The 10,509-nt window shown below is 44.3% G+C and overlaps 1 protein-coding gene across 4 annotated transcripts in view; it reads right to left on the minus strand.

The window, feature by feature from the left end:
* The window catches only part of Cbx1 (chromobox 1), a 29,341-nt gene extending 24,951 nt beyond the window's left edge, over positions 1-4,390 (minus strand). For 3 of the 4 annotated variants that reach the window (XM_008838277.3, XM_008838276.3, XM_029566058.1), the window contains exon 1: positions 4,181-4,390. The gene's annotated coding sequence lies outside the window, so the exon portion shown is untranslated. Of the gene's footprint in view, positions 1-3,811; positions 3,935-4,180 lie in introns of those variants that run through there. The other variant, XM_029566057.1, reaches the window with a different exon arrangement.
* Between the last annotated feature and the right edge of the window lie 6,119 nt (positions 4,391-10,509).

The following is a 10,509-nucleotide window of genomic DNA, read 5'->3' on the forward strand; positions in this document are numbered from 1 at the left end:
AACAAAGAAGTTGTCAACAAGAATTCAAAGTCCCATCCATCCATCCATCCATCCACAATCTGAATGGCCAGACATTGGAAAAATAGGTATGGTCCATTTTATGGAAACCTCTAAGACAGCCATTAGCCTTTTACTCCAATATCAGTTCAGGGGGCTGAGATGACTCAGCAGGTAAACGTATAAGGTTGTGTAAGGCTGATGACCTGAGCTAGATCCCTGGAACCCACAGAAGGAAAATAACTGACTCCCTAAAATTGTCACCTGACTTCCATATGTGAGGTATAGAAGATATACTTAAAAGGGGGGTGAAAATCTACCAATTCTAATACTATCCTCACCTCCTGCCCTCCAAAGAGGGACCAAGTGGAAAACCAGAAATGGCTGAAGATCTTCCACTACCATGAAGCTTCATTAAGCAGCAACTAGTTCAAATACTGGGGCATCCCCCACCCTTTCTTTTACGACAGGGGTCTCACGGAGCCTAGGCTGGTCTTGAACACCTGATGCTCCAGTCCCCACCTCCCAAGTGCTGGAATTATAGGTGTGTACCAACACACATGAACATAGCTGAAACTTTCTAACATACAACTTTCCATGTATGTCTAACAGGCACCTAAGGACGGACAGAGACACTAATTTCTTGATTGTAGTCATCTATTCCAAAACCTTAGACCTTTTGGAACTATTGTAAACTACCGACATGATTCTTTTTTAAAAATATTTAATTTCATGTGCATGAGTGTTATGCCTACATGTATGTAAGTGCACCTGTGTTGTGCACTACCCATGGAGGCCAGGTGAGGGTGTCAGATCCCCTGGAACTGGAGTTACATAGTTTTGTTAGTCACCATGTAGGTGCTGGAAATTGAACCTGGGTCCTCTGCAAGAGCAGTCAGTGCTCTTAACCACTGAACCATCTCTACAGTTCCCTGGACATGAACACAATTGAAAACAATAGCTTACTCCTGGCTGGAAGTTCTAGTATGACTCCTTTTTTTTTTTTTTTTAATTTTTTAAATTTATTTTTATTTTATGTGTATACGTGTATTGCCTGCATGTAGGTAAGTACACCTGTGTCGTGCAATGCCCAAGGAGGACAGAAGAAGCTATCAGATCCCCTGGAACTAGAGTTATAGACAGTTGTGAGCTGCCATGTGGATACTGGGATTCAAACCCAGGTCTTCTGCAAGAACAACCAGTGTTCTTAACCGCTGAGCCATGTCTCCAGACTCATGATTCATTTTTTAAAACTAATTTTTTGTGGTACTAGGGATTTATCCTATCTCACATCCTACGTTAACTTATTTATGCATTTTAAAATATTTAATTATTATTTTATTTATGTGTATGAGTGTATTGCCTGCACGTGTGTAACTGCACAAGTGTTGTGCAATGTCCTCGGAGGTCAGAAGAGGACGTTAAGAGTCCCTGGAACTGGAGCTATGGATGGTTGTTAGAGGCCATGTGGGTGCTGAGAATTGAACCTGGGTCCTCTGCAAGAACAACCAGTGCTCTTAACCTTTGAGCTATCTCTCCAGCCCCCACTTAGGCATTTTTACAACTTCATCACCTTTTGTGAGACCACTAACATTCCTACCTAAAAATGTATGAACTAGTTTTGAATTAAAGCAAGAGCTTGGAATTTTTTTGAGTATGTATGAGTATATTGCCTACATGTAGGTAAGTGCACCCACATCATGCAGTGCCCATGGAGGTTAGAAGAGGGCATCAGATCCCCAGAACTGGAGTTAAGGACAGTTATTAGCTACCATGGTGCTGGGAATCGAACCCAGGTCCTCTGCAAGAGCAGCCAGTGCTCTTAACCACTAAGCCATCTCTCTCGCCCCACTTGGACTTTTTTAAAATGTCTTCCCAGGGAACCCCATTAGTGTTTTGTTTTTTAAAAAAAAAAAAAAAAAACTACTGAGAACCTGGGCCAGAATCCTGTAGCCCCAGAACTCAGAAGGCTGAAGCAAGAGGATTGCTGGTGCTCAGAAATTCCAGACTAGTTTGGCGACAACAAAAAAACATAAAAATCAGGTCTAGTGGTTCAGGTCTGTAATCCCAGCTACTTGGATGTGGAGGCAGGCAAGATCAAGAGTTCAAGGCTAGTGTGGGTAACTCACAAAAGCCTGTCCCCCAAAAAGGCTGAGGATGCAATTCAGTGTAGATTGCATGTGCAAGGTTCTCAGTACCACAAAACAAAATGGGAAAATGAATTTCATTCTTCACATGCTACTTATTTAAAATAAAAATTACTGGAGCTGCACAGATGGCTCAGCAGTTAAGGGCACTAGCTGCTTTTGCAGAGGACCTCAGATTGGTTCCCAGCACCCATATGGCAGCTACCAACTGTCTGTAACTCCAGTTTCAGGGGATTGGAAGCCCTCTTCTGAGTTCTGCAGGCATTGTGTGACACAGGTATACTTTACACCCATGCAGGCAATACACTCATACACATAAAATAAAAATAAATAAAATATTGGGGCTGGAGAGATGGCTCAGCAGTTAAGAATACTAACTGTTCTTGCAGAAGACCTGGGTTTGAATCCCAGCACCCACATGGCAGCTAACAACTGTCTTTAACTCCAGTCCCAGGCAATCTGACAGCCTCTTCTGACCTCTGCAGGCATTGCAAGACACAGGTGCACTTACCTACACGCAGGAAATACACACATAAAAGAAATATTAAAAACAAAAAATATTGTCTATGTATGTGTGTGTATGCTCACAACACGGCTTGCCTGTGTGTGGAAGTCAGAGGACAACTACCTTTACATACATGGGTTCTGGGGGGCAAACTCAGGACTCCAGGGTTGCCCTGTACCTTTACCTGACAAGCCATTCTGCTGGCCGTACCTACGCTATTCTCCCCATTACTAGGCAAAGAGTGGCTTTTTTTGTCTACCCTTTCCTCAACTCCCTATATAGCTAAGGAAGGCCCTGAACCTCCGCTCCCCCTGCCTCAGGTACAGGCCACGACACCCAGTTTATGCGATAGTGGGGACGGAACCCAAGGTTTCCAGTATGCTGGGCAAACTACTAAGTTACATCCCAGCCATCCCTTTTCTCTACTACATTTTACGTTCCTACTGTCGGGAGGCCTTACCTAAGAGCTCCTCCACCTCTAGCCAAGGTCAAGCAATGTCTGACCCTCCTCCTTCCCCTCCCCGATTTATTCAATAAATTTCCTCCCTTTTTAGTACTCTACGGGTGGCCCTGCGCCCTCGTCCAATTTAGTGGAAGTCACTTTTTCGTGATCCTGGGAAGAGCAATTTCTCTTACTGTGACAGTAGGAACCAATAGCCTCAGGTCACTTTTCTTTTTTATAAAATTTAATTTGATTTATGAAGACAAAGTCTTTCTATGTAGTCTTGGGTGGCCTCGAACTTGGGGCAGTCCTCCTGCCCCGGGCGACTGCAGGGGTGCCTGGCTTCTCAGGTTACATAGGCCTTACCTAAGAGCTCCTCCACCTCTAGCCAAGGTCAAGCAATGTCTGACCCTCCTCCTTCCCCTCCCCGATTTATTCAATAAATTTCCTCCCTTTTTAGTACTCTACGGGTGGCCCTGCGCCCTCGTCCAATTTAGTGGAAGTCACTTTTTCGTGATCCTGGGAAGAGCAATTTCTCTTACTGTGACAGTAGGAACCAATAGCCTCAGGTCACTTTTCTTTTTTATAAAATTTAATTTGATTTATGAAGACAAAGTCTTTCTATGTAGTCTTGGGTGGCCTCGAACTTGGGGCAGTCCTCCTGCCCCGGGCGACTGCAGGGGTGCCTGGCTTCTCAGGTTACATTTCTAAAACACTTACAGCAAAGCCCGAGCCTGTCCCTTTGCCAACTTCCTAGAGTGTTTCTTCTTGGGCTTGATCCCGGGGTCTCCCCGTCGATCCAAACAGTTCTCTCCGGATCTCAAAATACGGTCCCTCTCTCCCCAGAGTCGGCTCCCCAGGAACCACTTCCGAAGCCCGCTCAGGATTTCCCGCCCCGCCCTCCCTGCACATCTGTGGCAAGATTCAGATCCCGCGTGCGTGGCGAGCTCAGCGCGGGAAGCGGAGCCGCACAGCGCCGGAGCAGACCTCACCCCCAACTCCGTGCGGTCGCCGCCAGAGCGCGCTCAGGGCCCGCGGCCTCCCACCACCGCCGCGCCCCCTCCCCCCTCCTCCAACTGGCCTCTTCACCTCACAGCAGCGCCCAAGTGTCCGACAGGAATTGGTGCCGCGCCACAGGCGCGTTGAGTCGGGAGGTCAGAGGGAGCAGCACTCAGGGAAAGAAGCAGTGTGGCTGCAGTTGCGCCTCTAGCTGAAGACGCGTACTGCAGGCCCGGCCAACGGCCCTCCCCTCAGCCGAACAAAAGAGCCTCTCACTCTGCGCTGCCCGCCGCCCGCACTGCGCAGACGCGACGACCTGCCGCAGGGCACGCTGGGACCTGGAGTCTGCCCAAGACTACAAGTCCCAGAGCCCCAGGCCGTCCGCACCACTTTTGAAGGTTGTGGGAGGTTTTCATTTTTTTAAAACTGGAACGTCAGAGTTGCGTGTAGTTTGGAATGCTGCAGTCTAGAAAATAAGCCTTTTGTTTTAGGACCGGGATGTAGCCCAGCTCGCCTCGAACTCGTGGCACTTCAGCCTACAGGTGCTGGAATTACCGGGCTGTGCCCCGTTGCCTGGTTCAGCCTACAAAATGAGGCGTGCGTTTCGAAAGTAGCCTCTGGATGCTTGGTTCAAAAACCATCCACTTCTGGGCAGTTCTGTAATTAACATCCTCTGCATTTAAAGAACAAGTGTTAGCAGATTCCTTATCTGAACTTTATCAAATCTCCACCTTCTGTAATGTCGAGTAATTTGTAATTTTCAGTCTGCACCTGTTTGAATCGAAAATTCTTACCTTCAGCATTGAAATGACTTCCCCCTTGAGGCGGCTCGTCCTTATCCCTTCCTCCCCTTTTAAAGTAAGTTAAGTCCTTCCGTTCCCCTTTCCTCGCCCCGCAGACATAGTAACTTGCTGAATTTTCTCTTTTCTTCCTCTATTTCCCTTCTCCCCTTTTACTTTTCCGCTCCTCCCATTCTTTCCTCTGTTTCTGTTTTATTGCTGTTACTGGGGGGTTTATTTTGGGGAGGTGTTTGTTTTTGTTTTGTTTTTTTATTACTTTTCTTTTTTGAGACAGGGTCTTTGCTTGGTAGCCCTCGTCAACCGTGAACTGATCCTCCTGCCTACACCTTCCATGTCCTGGGGTGTATATATAAGCATGTGCCACCACGCTATGACATTTCACAGTTTTCATTGCCCGTACTAGTGGATGACTTGTGTAGATTCCTCCGTCGCCACGGACACCTCAAAGAAACAGATTTTGCAAAAAACCTTGCTTTGTTTTCCTTTAAGACAGTGCGCTAGTTCCTCAGTTTCTACTAGATTCCTGTTATCTTTTGAACTGTAAACTACAGTAAGGCTAGAAACCCTGCTTTCTGTGGTTTATTGTACCCTCAACACCCAGTACTGTCTGGTATAACCGTAGTAAATCGGTATTTGTGCTAGCATGCACTTGCCTGTTTTTTGTCCCTCACTATTGGTAAAAATTCGTTAAGTAATTGAATGAATAAGATATCAATCAACGTTTCCAAGGCCAGGTGCGATGGCTCACGCTCATTAATGCTACTAACACTCAAGAGACAAAGCTAGAGGAATTGCTGTGAGCTTTAAGAACAGGCTGGGCTACAACATACGAACCTGTCTTAAAAAACCAAAACAACCTTCCTTTTCAAAAAAACTAAGAGGATAGAAAAAGAAAAAAGAAGCCTAGCCCAGCAGTATCATTAAAAACAAAACAAAAAACCTTTAGGTAAGAGAACAGTTCTTCCTGAGAGTATTTAGATTGAGTCTCCAAAAATAGACATTTTTTTTTTTTTTTTTTGGTCCTTTTGAGACAGGGTCTCCCTTTTAGCCTCAGCTGTCCTGGAACTCACTATGTAGACCAGGCTGGCCTTGAACTCACAGAGCTCCACCAGCCTCTGCCTTCCAATTGCTGGGATTAAAGGCGTGCACCACCACGCCTGGCCTTTTTTTTTGAGACAGGGTCTCACTATGCAGCCCTGGATGACCTGGAACTCTGTGTAGCCTAGGCTGGCCTCCTTGATCTCATAGAGAACCACATCCCTCTGCTTCCTGAGTTGCTGGGATTAAAGGCATACAGTGAACTCAATCCTTCCTGAAGTGTATTGTTTTGGATAATTTTAATATTAATTATCCAAATAACTAGTATTACAGAATATTAGTTATACTATTAGCTATTTCTTTTCTTATATAGTGCTGGGTATCAAACCTAGGGCCTTGTGTATGATAAAACAGCATTTTACCAATGAGTTACATTCCCAGCCTGAGATATTATCCAATATGTACCCCAGGGCTAAGAATTCTGGTTTGTTTCTTTTTGAGCTTGGTATTGAATCCAGAACCTTGTGCATAATAAGCAAGCACTCCACAGCTAGGCTCCACCCCTAGCCTGTCCACTTCAGGTTAAATTCTTTTTTTGCTGTTTTGTTTTTGTGTTTGGAGACAGGGTTTTCTACACAGAGCAGCTTGGCCTTGAATTCTCTGACTTCGACCAGCTTCAGCCAGCAGAATGCTGACATTACAGGCATGGCACCACCACTCCAGCCACTCTGTGTTGAGCTCATGATTGGAAGTGGGAATTAGATTTCCAAGTTTATCTTATTTTTAACTCCAAATCATGATCCTGTCTGTATCAAATGCTGTCATCTCTGTCTCCACATTAAGCTGAATTCTCCTGTCCAGATTAATGCTATTTTTCTTCCTCTTGGTTCTGTAGCCACACAAAGTAAACCTAATCCTTCTTTCATATAATCCATCTAGTATTAATAGTCAAATTCTGAATTCTCTAAAGTATCAATCTTCTAGGTAAATGTCACTATTTTCTTAAACTGAGTATCATTGGACAACCATTTCAGATATAGTTTGTTAATAAATTCTGACTCATATGCATATTTTAAAGTACTATTCTTGAATTAAGGGAGCCAAAGCTCATTTTAAGTTTCTAGGTAGTGAGTCACTGTTGGTTTGATTATCTAGAAATCTGCCAGGAGTGGAGCCAAATGCACAAACCTGAAATTTCTGTTTAACAACATTCATTTTGAAAAATTGTAGTGTGGGGCTGGAGAGATGGCTCAGCAGTTAAGAGCACTGACTGCTCTTGCAGAGGACTGGGTTTGATTCCCAGCAGCCACATGGTGGCTACGAACTGTCCTTAACTCCAGTTCCAGGGGAATCTGAAGCCCTCTTCTGACCTCCGAGGCATTGCATAGCATGGGTGCACTCATACATGCAGACAATACACTGGTACACATAAAATAAAAATAATAAAATATTACCCGGGCATGGTGGCACACGCCTTTAATCCCAGCACTCGAGAGGCAGAGGCAGGCAAATCTCTGTGAGTTCAAGGCCAGCCTGATCTCATAGTGAGTTCCAGGACAGCTGGGGCTACAGGGAGACCCTGTCTCAAAAAGACCAAAGAAGAAAGAAAAAAGAAAAATTGTAGTGTTCTGTAATCCCAGCACTCAAGAAGCAGAGGCATGAAGATTGCCACAATTTTGAGGTCAATATGATCTACATAGTGAATTTTAGGCTAGCCAGGGCTACATAGTGAGACCCTGTCTCAGGGTTGGGAGGGGCACAGGAGACAGAGAGAAGGAGAGGAAATTGCTTGGGATTAAATTGGTTTACTTTTTTTCTCTTCCCTTAATAGTTGTGGGATTTTGTTTGGGGTAGTGGCATATACCTGCAATCCCATCACACTGTCTCATAAAACAAAACAAATCGCAAGTAATCTGAAAAAGTGAAAAAGTCTGATGTTGCAAAAAGAACCAGGGGTTCTAGGAATCAGCAGGAACTCTGCTTTGTTCGCTGTCTAACATTAGACAAGCTGTTTAACCTCTGAGCCCATGAACATCCAAAAATCATGAAAATATTATTGTACACTTACTTTATAACATGTCTGCAGAATGAAGAAGAATGTTGACAGTCGGCAAACACTAGCATTTTTTTTTTTTTTTTTTTTTTTTTTTTTTTTCAGGGTGTCTCCCTGTAGCCCAGCTGTCCTGGATTCGCTATAGAGACCAGGCTGGCCTTGAACTCACAAAAATCCGCCTGCCTCTGCCTCCCAAGAGCTGGGATTAAAGGTGTGTGACACCACGCCCAGAAATACTAGCTATTTTTAGATACATTAACTATCTTCTAAGATGTAATTTAAAGACTGAGGAAGCACAGAACCTTTTATTTTATTACATCTTTATTTTTATATTTTTATTTTATGTATATGAGTGTATTGCCTGCATGTGTGTAAGTGTATCTGTGTTGTGCAATGCCTGTGGAGGTCAGAAGAAGGTGTCAGATCCCCTAGAACTGGAGTATTTTTTTTTTTTTGGTCTTTTTGAGACAGGGTCTCCCTGTAGCCCCAGCTGTCCTGGATTCGCTATGGAGACCAGGCTGGCCTCAAACTCACAGAGATCCAGCTGTTTCTGCCTCCCCAGTGCTGGGATCAAAGGTGTGCACCACCATGCCAAGCAAGGGCAGTTTTTAGCTGCTGTGTGGGTGCTGGGACTTGAACCTGGGTCCTCTGCAAGAGCCAGTGCTCTTAACCACTGAGCCATCTCTCTAGCCTCTTCTTTCTTTCTTTCTTTCTTTCTTTCTTTCTTTCTTTCTTTCTTTCTTTCTTTCTTTCTTTCTTCTTTTTCTTTCTGAGAGAACTGAAACCCCTTATGTAGACCAGGCTATCCTGAAATTCACAGAGATTGGTTTGTCTCTGCCTCCCAAGTGCTGGGATTTAAAAGTATGGGCCACTGGGGGCTGGAGAGATGGATCAGCAGTTAAGAACGCTGGCTGTTCTTGCAGAAGACCTGGGTTCGAATCCCAGCACCCACATGGCAGCTAAGAACTGTCCATAACTCCAGCCCCAGGGGATCTGACAAGCCTCTTCTGTCCTCTGCGGGCATTGCATGACATGGGTGAACTTACCTACATGCAAGCAATACATACATACACATAAAAATAATAAAATATTTTTTAAAAAAAATATGTGCCACCATACCTGGCATTTAAAACTTTCTAAACATTTTCATCAGCACCTTTGGGAATTCTTGGTTTCCCTTGAACTATTATTTTCTTTTCTTTTGGTTTTTGAGGCTGGTTCTCTTGTAGCCAGGACTGGCTTCAAATTTACTGTGATCCTCTGACCTTTTACCCCCAGAGTGCTTCAATTATGGGGGAGTAGTTGGGACTACTACTTGAAATACCATTGTTAAAGATTTATTCATTTGGGGGTTAACAAGTGTTCTTTTAAAAGGCAAATATATTTAAGGAGTTTTTCTTTTCTTTCTGCCTAATTTTCCCATAGTACCTAGAGTCAGATTAAAATGTGTACTTCTCCAGTCATGTACCCCTGACTATAACTAGCTCCCCGCCTTTCTCAATACAGGTTCTCCAGTAGCTCAGGGTGACCTTGAACTTCTGATCCTCTTCCTCTACCTCCCAAATGCTGGGATTGCTGTTAGAAACTGCTTTATTATTATTATTATTATTATTATTATCATCATCATTTTTGTCTTATTGAGACAGGGTCTCCCTGTAGCTCCAGCTGTCCTGGAACTTACTGTGTAGACCAGGCTGGCCTTGAACTCACAGAGATCCACCTGCCTCTGCCTCCCTAGTGCTGGGATTAAAGGCGTGCACCACCATGCCCGGCTGCTTTATTTTTAAAAGATATATTTTCCTGGGCATGGTGGCATGCCTTTGATTTCAGCACTTGAGAAGCAGAGGCAGAGGCAGAGGAATCTGTTAGGTGGAGACCAGCCTGGTCTACATAGTGAGTTATAGACCAGCCTGGGGATACTGGGAAACCCTGTCTCAAAAATGAAATTCTATTTTTAGTTTTTTTTTTGTTTTTTTTTTTTTTTTTTTCTTTTTGAGAGAGGGTCTCAAAACTCACAGGGATCTGCCTGCCTCTGTCTCCTGAGTGCTGGAATCAAAGGTGTGAGCCACCACACCCAGCTTATTATTTTTATTTATGTATGTGGACACCCGAGTGCAAGTGCTTGAGGGGGCCATAGGCATCAGATCCCCCTGAAATGGAGTTACAGGCCTTATGAACTGCCTGATATAGGTGCTAGGAACTGAACTGCAGTCCAGTAGAAGAGTAGTACCTGCTCTTAACCCACTGAGCCATCTCTTCAGCACCCCCCCCCTTTTTTTGAGACAGAGGCTTACTATGTAGCCCTGGTTACCCTAAACTTCCTGTATAGACCAAATTGGTCTTGAACTCACAGCAGTCTTCCTATATCTGGGAGGACTGGCTTTCTTTTATGAACAGATTACTGCTGGAGAGGTACAAGTTGAGTACTTACTGAAAATCCTCAGGACCAGAAGTATTTCAAATTTCAGGTAATTTTTTTTTTTTTTTTTTTTTTTTTTTTTTGAGACAGGGTCTCCCTGTAGCCCCAG

This window comes from Nannospalax galili, unplaced genomic scaffold (assembly GCF_000622305.1).
Source record: "Nannospalax galili isolate Female #2095 unplaced genomic scaffold, S.galili_v1.0 scaffold95, whole genome shotgun sequence".
NCBI lineage: Eukaryota > Metazoa > Chordata > Mammalia > Rodentia > Spalacidae > Nannospalax > Nannospalax galili.